We start from the raw sequence: 12,954 nt of genomic DNA on the forward strand, positions 1-12,954 counted from the left end.
TATATACATAATCTTTATATAGAAACTTTTATATAGATAATCTTTATCTACATATCTATATCATCTCAATGAGATTGCATTGACTTATTGGGTTTGATCATGACTGTAACAATGGGTTTGAGGATGGTGAAGATCCTAAGATTGCAAGAATAGTGCTGGAGAACAGAGCAAGGCTTCAATCTGTCATTCATAGGGTCACTATGTTCTTGTTAGGTGCCATCAAGTCAAGTACAACCCATAGCACTCAGTAAATAAAAGATCAGAATCCTGTCTTCTGTGCCTTCATCACAATTTATGACACACTAGAGCCCATTGCAGCAGTCATTTCACCTAGTGGAAGGTCTTCTCTTCTGCTAACCCTCTACCTTCCCAAGCATGATAATCCTCTCCAAGGAATAGCCTCTCCTAGTAACATACTCAAAGTTTGTAAGATGAAACTTTAGCATCCTTTCCTTCAAGAAGCAATTTGTCTGTACTTTCTCAGAGACAAATTTGGTTGTTGTTTTGGCAGTCCATGGGACATTCAGCACTCTTCTTCCACACAACAGTTCAAAGGCATCATCAATTCTTCTTCTGTCATCTTTATTTATTGTCCAACTCCCAGGTGGATAGCAAGTGATTAAAAAGACCATGGCCTGAATCTGGTGCACCTTAGTCCTCAAGTGGACATCATTACTCCTCAATAAATTGGAGAGGTCCCTGACTGCAGACTTCCCTAGTACAATATGTCTCCTGATCTCCTAACTGCTGGGGGATTTTGGTTGTGAATCCAAGTAATATGAAAATTATAATCTTTTCTCCATCTAACATGATATTGCTTATTGGTGGTCCAGTGATAAGAATTTTTGTTTTCTTATGTGGAGATGCAATACATATTGAAGGATGTGTTCCTTGATCTGCAATGTCTCTTACTTATGGCAAACAAAGTGATCTACATAATGAAGGTTATTGTTTCTTCTTCATCCATGAACTGAGAAAATTACTTTAAAAGCCATTCTGAAAAGTTTTGTGCTAGAGTTGGGGAAACATTTAGACTCTAGAATATTGTCTCTTTATTAGTTAAGTGATCTCACATGACTCAACTATGACTAAAGCATTGGATGCCACTACTAATAACTCTGTTATTTTTATTATCTTTGGATTAGTCACTCTGGGAAATTTTGCTGAGGACATTTTTCAGCTTTTCTCACTTGGATCTATTTCAAAGGTACTTAATAAGTCTAAAGAATATAAAATGGTCTTTTGATCAGGGATATGAAAAACCCCAAGCAAACACTTTTAACTCCCATTGCACATTGGTATAATTATTAATCATGTTATTGAACCCTAATCTTCTCAGCATAAAGAAAATGGTTTCATTATATAAATGATGTCTAAAATAGTATTTTCATTCTTCTATATTCATGGTATGTCATGTGTTTTTCTATTGTGAAAGGTTAATACACAGTATTGTTAAGTGGGTAAGAATAATGTTATATGAAATCTTTAAGTTCTATATAAACACCTTTTGAAAAATGTGCAAACTCAGCACTGATAATAAAATGTTCCAAGCTAAATGTTTTTTGAGTGTTAGTTATACGAGAAAATTACAGTTTCTCCAGCACTCTATATACAATATGAATGAGTTAACATTACAATGGAGATTTTAACTTACATATTTCCCAGTAAAACATTTTCGTACTTAAACATTTTTTCACAATGTGAAAATAAGAACAAATTTGGATTTGAGACAAGCAAGTTAATTAATTAATACCAGTCAGTATTTTAGGTTAGAAAAAAGATACCAAATATGTGATTGCACAGAATTATGCTACCACTCATCCATCAGTTTGCCACACTGTGATGGTTTGTGTACTGCTGTGAGCTATGCCACCAGTATTTAAGACACCAGCAGGATACTAGGTAAGCTTCAGTGGAACTCCCTGAGAGACTAGGAAGAAAGACCTGGAAATTAACTTCAAATATTAGGCAATAAAAACATCATAGAGTGCAAAAAAAGATTGATCCATTTACTTTTGGATGTGTCATCAAGAGAGTCAGTCACTGGAGAGAGACTGAAGTAGAGGGCCACAAAGGTATAGGAAACTCTCAGAGATATAAATAGCAGGAAAACAATGAACTTGAACATTCTGGCAATTACCAGCCCTATGCAGGCCTGAACAACTTTTTGTTCTGTTGTCCAAACAATAGGCAGGAGTTAAAATCAACTTGAAGGCAGCTGACAACAGTTAAAGGACAAAGTGAGATTTTATAAGAGCTTAATGTCTGCAAAAGGTTCATTCATGTACATAGTAAAAGAAAGAGCTCACAATCAAATTATTAAAAGTTTTCATTTTAAAAAAGAATTTGTCACACTCCAAGTCACCCAAATTTTATTTTAACTCTGTGAGTTGTTTTAAGCTGTTCCCATTTCAAGCTTCTATGTCACTTGCAGAGGCCAGATTTCTAGCATCAACTTAATGTTTTTTTTCTGTAACAAGGCAACAGGAAAAGAAAGTAAGAGAATACGGATTGCTTGGATTAGAGCAGTGTCCTCGTTCTACCACATGTCATGCCTCACAACTGTTAAACAAACACATTTATTTACAAGGACCCCGTTGAGAATGAAGACATCTTTGTTTACTCATTTTTAGTTAGTTTCTTCAAAGACATGAGTCAGAGCATCATTAACCAATCTCTACAATCTTTTACTTTCTCAAAGCACAATGGCATATCTGCAGATACTTAATGGTTTCTTTCAGATGAATTTGAAAAAGCTTTACTGTCATTCAGTAGCTATGAAATAAAGCATTTTATTTGTTAAAATAGAGAGAATCTGACAGGTCATTATGCCTTGGTACAGATTCAGGTTTTTTTCTCTGAAACGGCCTGATCATCTCTAGTCCGAAAAAAATGTTGGAATTTCTAACTGAGATGTCCACACTTCTGAAAATCAAGTCCATTTAAAAGTCAGCCACAGGCAAGTGTTGCAGATTTCTCACGTGGTGACATCCAAGTTGGTCTCCCTCCTTGGTCTAGGTTAGCCAGACTTCTGCAGTGAAAGGGAATGCAGGGGGAGCTGACACAGAAATCCCATTTATCATCGCTGATTTAAACTTGTTCGGGAGCAAACCTGCACTGTTGAGGTAGCTAATAGCATTTAGTACAAAGATTTTTGTATTTGAGAGCTACTGACACTTCCCATTCACCATCACCTCTTCCTCAAGCCATTAAAGAATACCTTCCCTTTTTGTTAGCCTTGCCTTGTTAAGCCAGTTGCAGTGTCTCATAATCTAAGAAATAAGAACGATCACAGAAGTGATCTTCCTTTTATAAGAAGGCTTCAATGAGTATTGAGATTTTTGTCATTTCTTTCTCCTTTCCTAAAAACTTTATTTCATTGCTCTTAGCTTTTTTTCTCACTCTACTTCCAGTATCTCTCTCAGATAATTCAAATACTTTACTACAGCCCACAGTGAATGTTTCCTTCTCTGGACTGATATTTTCTTTGTTATTTTAAAAATTATGCTTCCTTTGTTATTTTAAAAAATATTTCCCTATAAGTCTGCATTTTTCTCCTTAGTACTCTCCTCAACTAGACTATAAACTCCTTGAAGAGAAGAATCAGATATTATTATATCATTTATCTAAAAGTCTATATTTTGTTGTTGTTGAGAATACACACAGCAAACCACACACTAATTCAACAGCTGTTACACATATGGTTTAATGGCATTGATTACGTTCAAGTAGAACAGATTCCCATACTCTTTTTCTAAGTTATTCATCCTTTATATTAACCTAAGCTTTCTATCTCCTAAGCATCCTATCAAATTTTTCAAGTTGTTCTTGTCAAATTGATCCCACATAGATAGTTCTTTTAAAACACTTCATGTTCAAGGCAGAGCTCTTTGACTAGTTAAGCTAAACTAAAAAAGGGTTTTTTAAGATGACTTCAGGGGGTATTTCTGGTTTAAGATTTAAAGTTTATCTCAGGCAGCAATTTCAGTTACTAGGAAATAATGAATCATTCAACATCAAAACATCAACTAGAAATGTATTTGCTATAAGGATTTTAAAATATGCAATGATTTTAAATAATATTTTAATAAAGAGTATTTAATTTACATATGGATCCAGTAAATGTAAAGAATTAAAAACCAGAAAGAATTTTCTAGTTATGTTTTTAAATTGGAGAATTATATTTTCAAAATGTGGGATCATATTCTCAAAGCAACTTAACTTTTACAATTATCTTTAGTTATCTAAACTAGTTTTCCAAACATCAAGATAAATGTTTCCTTTTAAAAGTCTATTTATAATGTTAATTGCCAGTGTTTGCACATAGCACAAACATTTTTTTCCTATTATTTTAGTATTTCAATACATCGTTGGCAGCACTACAAAGCTGTAACTTTCTTTTTTAGTGTACTCCAAGTTTAAAATTATTTTTTCTAGACACATGGTATCCAGATGAAATCTTATCTCTGCTGCTCTGCCCTCTTTCTGAAACTTTGCAATAATTCATCTACTGTAAACATTTTCTCCATAAAACATCAACAAGTTGGTAATGAATGTCTTATTTCTTCAGTGAAAATATTTTCCTTCTTATGCTTTGAAAAACTGAATCTCAACAAGGACTTTATCTCTGAACCACATGTTTAGAAGAGCAGCCATTTCTAACAAATGATCTCATGAAGAGGTAAATACTACAGTGACTTAATTTTTAGTTATCAGAAAAACCCAATCCAACCCACTTCCATGTAGTTGATTGTCACAGAGTGAACATACAGGGCAGTGCACAAAGGGTTTCTGAGGTGCTACTCTACTTCAGCCCATAGTTACAGTTACTGTGTCAATCCACCTAGTTAAGGGTCTTCCTCTCATTCACTGACCCTCCAAATTTCCAAGCATAATGTCCTTCTCTGCAACAGACTCTCCAAAGAATTGGGCTAACATATGTGAGATGAAGCTTTATCATCTTTGTTTCCAAGTAGTACCTGGATATACTTCCAAGAAAATGTTTGTTCTCTTGGCAATCCTCGGGAGATTTCATACTCTTCTCCAACATCACAATTCCAAGGCACCAATTCTTCTTCTGTCCTCTTTATTCACTCCCCAGCTCTCCAGATGCTTAGTAAGTGATTGAAAAGATGATGGCCTTAATCAGGGGCGCCTTAGTCCTCAAACTGACATTATTGCTCTACAATAATTTTAAGAGGTCCCAGAGAAGTATCTAATATGTTTAGAGAGTCAACTTTTCCGTTAGCAGCACAGCTCTTTAACCATTTTCCCAAAAAAGACTTTTTTTCATTGCTGTAGAGTTGGAATCATTCCATTAGTTGATCCTCCAGTGGGTTTTCAGAGAATGTAAATCACACAAGAGGAGATTGCCCCACTTTCTCCTAGGGAACAGCTGGTAGATTCAAATTGCCTGCTTTTGGGTTAACAGTGCAAATACTTATCCACTAAGCCAGCAGACCTCCTTAGCACCTCAAAACAATTGTTCTATATGTAATGCACTGGTAGGTTATCCTTTCATACAACTACTTTTTTGGATCATTATATGTAAGTATTGACACATTACAGGTGGTACTTTATTTAAATAAAATACATAAAAAATGAAACACTGTATGGTTTAAAATCAGGAATGGTATGCATCAGGGTGTATCCTTTCTCGACACTTATTCAATCGATATGTTGAACAAATAATATAAGAAGTTGGATTCTGTTAAAAAGAATTTGACATCAATATCAGAAGAAAAGTCAACAACATTTATTATGCAGATTACATAATCTTGTGAATAAAAGTGAAGAAGATATGAAACACTTTCTATAGATCAAAGACTACATATAGCCTTCAAGATGGATTACATCTCAACATCAAGAAAACAAAAGTCCTCACCAATGAAGAAAAGATAGAAATTGTCAACAATTTCATCTTACATGGATCCACAATATTACCCTTGGTACCAACCGTCAGACAATCAGGAGATAAATTGCACTAGGAGAGTCAGCTATCCGGGATCTTTCCAAATTACTGTGAAGCAATGATGTCAGTTCAAAGACAAAGGTGTTACTGAACAGGGCCATGGCCTTTTCAATCACTAACTATGCATGTAAAAGCTGGGTAATGAATAAGGATGACAGAAGAAGAATGGATGTCTTTAAATTGTGTAGTTGGAGAAGAGTACTGGACATCTCAAGGACTGTCAAAAAACCAAACATACATTTTGGGGAAAGTGAAACCAGAGCGCTCCTTGAAGGAAAGGATGGCAAAGCATTGTCTCACATGCTTTGAGTTATACTCAACTTGATGGCACCTAACAACATCCTTAAACTTTAAGACGACACAGTCATCTGCAAGTTACAGACTAATTCATATAATGTGTGTTAAAAAAAAGTTCACATCCACCAATTATTCCATGCAAGAAAATCTCTTCCTATGCATTTACAGAGTCAGAAGCCAAATGAAGGCACTGAGTCTAAGATTTAGTTTGTTGTTATGTGCCACTGAGTCACTTGAAATTCATAGTGACCCTATGTACAAGAGCCCTGAAACCTGCTCTATCCTGTGCCAACTTTATTGTCTCTGACACACTTTCTCCTATTACCCTAGTCACTGAGTCAATCCACCTCATTGAGGATCTTCCTCTCTTTCTTCCTATCTCTGTCCTTCCACCCTCTCCAAGAACTGGTCCATCCTTGCAACATGCCCAGACTATGTCAGAGGGAGCTTCAGAATCCTTGCCTCCAAGGATCAGCTGGGTTTCACCCTCTCCAAGATGAATTTGTTTGTTCTCCTAGCAGTCCATGGTATATGTAATACTCTTCTCTAGCACCACAGTTCAAAGGCATCAATTCTCCTTCTATCACCCCTTGTCATAGTCCAGCTTTCTGAAGTATAACACGTAATTGCAAAGGCCATGGCCTGGATCAGGGGCACCTTAGTCTCTATACTGACACTGTTGCTCTTCAGTATTCTGACAAGATCCCTGACAGGAGATTTTTCCCAATGTAATTTGTCTTTTGATTTCCCAGCTGGTAGAACCAAGGGTGTTGATTATAGAGCCAAGCAAACTGAAGCTGTTGAGGTTTAAGTATCCTTAAATTGTAGCATTCAAAATAATTTAAAAGTCGATCACTGTTTTACAGCTAATAAAGTACTTTAAATAAGAAATTTTTGTCTGCATTATATTTAAGACATCTACTGCTTCATTCAGTTATTCACTGGAATGTGTCTTTTGGGTTTACTGTGAGTCAGGGACATCCAGAGATGAATAAGACTCAGTCTGTGTCCTTGGGGATGTTATAGACCCACATAGAGACAGATATATAAGCAAATAATTTTAATATGTTAATTTAACTTGTATAGAGGGTTTCTAAAACCAATCGTCTACCTACCTTAATGGCAGTAGTCCACTTGAGCACACTGTTTTGTGGTTTCAAAAGTATCAGCTGTCATCCTCCCTTCTCAGACATCTAGCTCAATGAAACAGAATTACGAGAAGAGTCAATCCACTTTCACATTAATCCAACAAGTGCATGAAATACTTCCTGTGGTCCAAGTCTTATTTTGGCAATGCAGAAGTGAGAAAACACAAATCCTTTTGAGAATATGTTCTGAAGCGATTGCCAGGTACATAGATAGGTACAATAAGGCATTGCAGATTTTAAGCTAGAATTACTGTCAGAGATGCTCAGCACAGAGAAAGCTGTGGCCCAAGAACAGTGGGTCCTTGTTTGAGCTCTGTGTGATGCCAAGGATCCTCTGGATGAGGTGACACAGATATGCTGCCATTTTCTGTTACTCATAAAGTACTGTGCAACACTTGCTATTAAATCTTCTGGGTGCTACTGAGGAGTAAACATAGACTTTACCTTCAGATTACTGGCTGAGCCTTCAGCTGATGTTTAAAAGATTAAAATAGCATTATTCACAATTGCAAGAACATGGAAACAGTCCAAATGTCCAAACACAATCCAATGGATCAAGAAACTGTGGTACATTTATATGATATAATATTACACAGCACTCAGGAGCAGAGATTTTGAAAAATACTACATAACTTTAGAGAGACTGGAGAGAATTATGATAAATGAACCAAGTCTCATAAGGGCAAATACTGCGTAAGACCATTAATGTAAAAATAGAAGGACAACTGGTAAAGCATATATGGGAATTCAAGTGGGGAAGAGGTCATAGTGGGTAGGGGGAAATCACTGAGTTGCACAATTTGCGAAGTGTGGAGGCCGAAGAAAAAGGAAATGAAAAAGATCCAGCTGGGACTTGAAAAGCTCAATGGTGATTAATTTTATAAAACATAGTGTATGGGAATGACTATATTAAACACAATGTGAATGAAGGAAAGTGTAAAACACAATGTATAAAATTTTGTATGTAAACAACAACAAAGTCTAAAATATTTAGAAGTAACCTAAGTCCATCTTGTTCCAGGAGCTTGAAACACAATTACGCACTACTGTGTGAGAAAATCCGTTTTCGTGTAAAACACTGAACTGCATTAATTCCATTGTTGTTGCTGTATGCTGTCAAGTCATAGCTGACCTTTCAGTGGGTTTTCAGAGGCAGTTAATTGCATGAAAGGAGATTGCCTATTCTTCTCCCATAGAACAGTTGGGGGATTCGAACTGTGTGACTTTGGGATTGCAGTGTAGCTTCTTACCACTAGGCCACCAAAATGCCATGTTTCTAGCTACAGTAGTCTGCAGGGTAGCGGTAGGAAAATCTTTTTTAAAAAAACCAAAAACTTGAAGATGTTCTAAGAATTTACTATCTTTTACACAATCAAATTTTACACAATCAAAATGTGTTAGAAGCAATTATATATTATTTTTGGAAGCAATTATATATTATTCTTTGCAAGCCATATTCTTAAAGTCTTGTAGTAGACCCTGAAATAGTCACTGAAGTTACATCTAATTGGGAAAAGAAAGGGGAAACTATTATTGATTGCTTTTTATTTATAAATAAAAAATGTTTCGGTAGTCCGGAAAAAAAGCAACAAAACAAAAACTGTAAGTCAGTGGAAAAGAAACAGCAATGAGAAGGAAACTTAAAGATACAGTGCTGAGTGAAAAATAAACAAAAAAGGGACATCCACCCAGTGTGTTATGTGTAAATTAGAATAAGTACACATAAAATACTAATGCACATTTTGCAAAAATAGACTCAAACAAAACAGACCCTCTCAGCCGACATCCAGTTGACCCTGCCTCGTGGTGCTGCCACATGTGTCAGCGTAGATCTGGATACTATAGGGTTTTCAGGGCTCCTCTTTTGGAAATAGACACTTAGGCCTTTTCTCCAGAGCACCTAAGGGTGGACCCAAACCTCCAATCTTTGGGTTGGCAGTTAAGCTTCTTAGTCTGCATCACATAGAGACCCCTCACAAACAGAAAATCTTGAAAAGGCTATAATCTGAGAAAAAGAGGAGGAGTGTTGGCAAAACAGAGGCAGAGGTAATGATGATAGAGAATTCTGACTAATACCAGCCTATCATTGTCTTTCTGAAGTTTTAATGTTAATACAAGGAGACTTCCCATCTTTCTCCCAAGAAGCCACTGGTAGTTTCAGGTGCTAATTGGTTCAAACCACCAAACACTTAGCCCTTTAGTTAGCAGTGCAACATACTATGGGTTACACCACTGGATGGTGACATAGACGAATAGATCAAAATATGTTGTTGATTGCCTTCGAGTCGAGCACGACTCATAGCGACCCTATGAACAAAAGGCCGGAAGCACTTCTATAATTATCAACATTTATCAAAGTTCATAGAGTTTCCTGAAGCACGTTATTTAGGAAGGGGCTGTCATTCCTGCTTCCAAACCTGCCATAGTATGTTATTCTTGTTATGTAATCTATCTAAAATATATACAATAAGAAAATAAAGACCAAAGTTTATTATAAGTCATTTGGGAGTTCTGGTGGTTTATTTGTAAGGAGTTGCACTGCCAATCCAAAGGCATAAGTTTCAAATTCACCAGCTGCTCAGCAGGAGAAAGGTGAACAATTTTCTCCCATTTTATTTATTACCTCTGAAAACCTGCTGGAAGGTCAACTACAAGTTGATTCCTACTCAATAGCATATAACAACAACAAGAGTGAGAAAGAAAGGGAAATATATTCAGGGGCAGGGAGTTTCTGTTGGTGATAAGATAGTACACTGGTGATGGTTGCACAACATGAGGAATTTGACCAGTTGTGTGTGTAAATTGTGAATGCCCATATTAAAAATGCTGAATTGGCAAATGTTTGTTCTACTTATTTTAGCCTCAATAAACAATATCACTTTTTTTGTTTTTTTAGTGCCCAAGCTTTGAAAAAAGCTTACTCTGGGTTCTGGTGATGGGTCTGTCACATTCAAGCTATGTGACTTTAGGCATGTTGTTTAATCTCTCTAAGCCTGTTACCTCCTTGTAAAACAGATTTTAATACTTAGCTTATAGGCTTCCCTGAAGATCTAATGTTAATGAGGTTTGAATGGTAGTTACTATTTCTACAACCTGAAAATAAACAGACAATAAATAGCCCCAAATATGACGCATAATCCCATTTAACAAATTGGGCCAGCAAGCAGAAAAGGTTGTCAGGTAAGATATCATCTAATCCCAGCAATAATTACAAAGTTCAATAACACAGTAAACAACAAACACTGGTGAGCATGTGGTGAGATTGGAACTCTCATACACTGCTTGGGAGAATGCAAAATGTACAACTAATATGGAAAGCAGTTTAACATTTCCTTGAAAATCTGGAAATTGAAGAACTATTTGATCGACCTATTCCTATGATTTATTGACTTTGCAAAGGCATTTGACTATGTGAATCATGTAAATTATGGCTAATATTGATAAGAAGGAGAATATCAGGACACTTCATTGTGCTCATGTGAAATCTATACCCTAAACAAGAAGTTGCTGTCTGGAAAAAAAAAAGGGGGGAACACTGGGTGATTCAAAATTAAGAAAGGAGAAGCCCAGATTGATGTCCTATAAGGAATCAACTTCCCACAGGGTATAATTTAAGGCTTAAGGGTCTTCAAAGTCAGATTTCTGATTGGAAAATTGGTAAATTGCATTCTTTATTAAAGTTTTTTGATTTGTGGTGGAGTTTAAGTTGTGTCTCTTGGTTTTATTTTGGGCAAACATGTCTTAATTTTTTTTTTTTAGGATAAATGTTTGGAAGTAAGCATTTAAGTGTTTCCACAATTGACATGCAATGCAGACCTCATTCTCTTTCCCCTCTTCCCCTTCCTCTTGTCCCTCTTTCATACCCTTGTATTGGTTCTAATAAATGGTTGCTAAAAAAAAAATAAACAACAAGGAGAGCATTGGGGATGCATTCTTTTTTCCATATCTTTTCAGTCTATATGTTGAACAGATCACTCAAGAAGCTGGACTTTACAAAGAGTGTAAAGATGAGTGTGGCATCAGGATCAGAGGAAGACTTGTCAACAACCGGTGTTATGCAAATGACACATCCTTGCTCACAGAAGGTGAGAAGGACTTGAAACATTTAATATAGAAGATCAAATTCACCCTCCAAATAAATTGTATCTCAATATCAAGAAAGCAAAACTCATCATGATAGATGGAGAAAGGACTGAAGTTGTCAACTCTTTCATCTGACTTGAATCCACAATCAATACCCTTGACACCAGCAGTCAAGAAATCAATAACAAGATTGCACTGGAAAAAATCTACTCTCAAGGAGTTGTGGTGCTCGAGGAAAGAGCTGAAAATCCCATGGACTGTCAAAAGGGCAAACAAGTATGTCTTGTGAAAGGTAAAGCCAGGATTCTCCTTGGAAGCAAGGATAGTGAAACTCTGTCATACATTGTTTTGGTGTGTTGTTATGAGGACCTAGTCATTGGAAAAGGACATTGTGTTTTGGAAAGTTGAAAAATTCATTGAAGAAAAGGAAGACCCTCATTGAGATGGATTGACACAACTGCAACAGTGGGCTTGAGTGTGTCATAAATAATGAGGCTGGTAAAAGACAGTGTAAGGTCCACATCCATTGCTCATAGGGTCACTATGAGTCATAGTCAACTCGACAGGGCTTAGCAACAATTCCACTCCTCTGGATATACCCTAAAATGTAAGAGTTGCAACATGAACACATACATGCAAACCTATGTTTATTGTAGAATTATTCACATTAACAAAAAGGTGGAAACAACTCAAATGCCCATCAATCAATCAATGAATAGAAAAACTGTGGTACATTTACACAATGGAGTACTTTTCAACATTGAAAAACAATGAAGAATTCATAAAACACTACTCAACATGTATGATGAGTCTGAATTACATTATGCTGAGTTAAATAAGTCAATCACAACAGGCCAAATATTATATAAGACCACTGTTGTAAAAAGTTAGAGAAAGGTTAACATACAGCTATACCAAATCTTCTGCTTTCATAAAGTTTATCCTTTAAGTGGTGAGACAGTAAACACATTTCTTTTTTTTTCATTCTATTTTATTATTTTTTTTCTTTTATTGGGAAAAACATATTGGGGGGTTCAAGGAGGTGAGGGCTGGGGGCAGAAGAGTGAGGATGGGCCAGGATGCAGTTGCAGAGCTGCATAGTTTGATCGGTGGGGAATGCAGGTGAAGGAAATGATGAGGGTCCAGTGGGGACCAGATGCTACAGAGGAATGACAAGCATTTCCCAATGGTAATTAAACCAACTGTCTTATTGATTTGGGAATTGGATGCCGACTCTCTGGCTTCTTCATGCTGAACAGGCGCGTAGATGTAAAGGGGGGAAGGGAGGACGTTTTATCTCCTTACTGGTGGTCTTGGGTTAAAGTTGCTTGCCTTCTCGCTCTGTTAGAAGATATTTTCCTGTCATTTCCTCCCCTCTGGACTGCAAAGTGTTTTCCCAGGTGGGTCCAGTGGGGATGGCTGGTTGAACCCAGAGGCTCCATCCTCCTTTGCTTC

This window comes from Elephantulus edwardii, unplaced genomic scaffold (genome assembly GCF_000299155.1).
Source record: "Elephantulus edwardii isolate Elephantulus edwardi_28Jun2011 unplaced genomic scaffold, EleEdw1.0 scaffold00060, whole genome shotgun sequence".
NCBI lineage: Eukaryota > Metazoa > Chordata > Mammalia > Macroscelidea > Macroscelididae > Elephantulus > Elephantulus edwardii.